Here is a 1,203-nt window from a genome sequence, read left to right as displayed (position 1 = left end):
CAAGTTCTGTGCACGGGTGTGTTCAGCTTTGAGGCTAAATGCGTTATTATGAGGTGTCTCCATGAAGCATTAGAGTTCTTATAAAACACTAGATAATCAAACCTGCGTATTATAAACATATAAACAAATTGTAATTTATTTTTGTGTATTGCCCACCCAGATCCCAGATTTTCGTTTCACACATACATCACCATAAACTCAAGCATGCATATATATATATATACAGTACTGTGCAGAAGTCTTAGGCTACTAGTATTTTCACCAACAACAAAAAAAAGGTTTTAAGTCAGTTATTTCTCTCGTTTGCTGTAGTGTGTCAGTAGGAAATATCAGTTTACATTCCCAAACATTCCTTTTGCCATTAACTGTAATAATGCAGTGATATTTTTGCATGTTTAGGAGTCTGACAGCAGCCAGTGCTGCACACAGAGATCTGATCTGATCATCATCCGGTCCTTCTGAGATTACATGAAGAAACTGAGACAGACTCGATCCAGAAGAACTGTGGCAGCGTCTCCTAAACGCTTGAAGAAACCTCCTGCAAAGCTCCCTGAAAAACTATGCACACGTGACACACGCAAAGTGTGCTCACACACCAATGTTGATTTGATTTAGTTATTAGCAGTTCACTGATAAATAAAATCAATTTATAACATTAATTTTGAAAGCATCCTCAGTTTGCAGCATTAATACACAAGTACTATAGTTTTTATTCACACTGCCTGTGTTTACAAACCAGTGGTTCCCATGATGCAACAGTGAAATGTACTGTGTGTCTCAGAAACTGACCAGCCTCAGCTGTGAGTGATTATGCTCCACTTCCTGGAAAGAGGGCAAAACAAGGAGCTTGGTGATGATCATTGACAACAGACGTAATGTTTAAGGCAGAGTAAAGGAGAGTCCAGTAATTTTGGTAACTTAAAGAGCTCTAAGAGGCTGCTTTAATAAAGGTGTCTGAGAAATATGCAAATCTGAATGTAAATGCATCAAATGGAATTTGAATTGAAATGACCACAGATGGAGTTGATTTGGAATGACAGGAAGAGTGCAGTTCAAATAAATTCACACAACACAAGTTTTGCAACAGTGCACAAATAATTGCATCAATAGTTTATTATTACACCCTTTAATTATCTGCTGTGTACTAGAAAGTATATAAGCAGACACACACACACACACACACACACACTCACTCTCTCACAC

Source organism: Sinocyclocheilus rhinocerous, unplaced genomic scaffold (assembly GCF_001515625.1).
Source record: "Sinocyclocheilus rhinocerous isolate Xijiao unplaced genomic scaffold, SAMN03320098_v1.1 scaffold599, whole genome shotgun sequence".
NCBI lineage: Eukaryota > Metazoa > Chordata > Actinopteri > Cypriniformes > Cyprinidae > Sinocyclocheilus > Sinocyclocheilus rhinocerous.
This window is presented reverse-complemented; position numbering follows the sequence as displayed.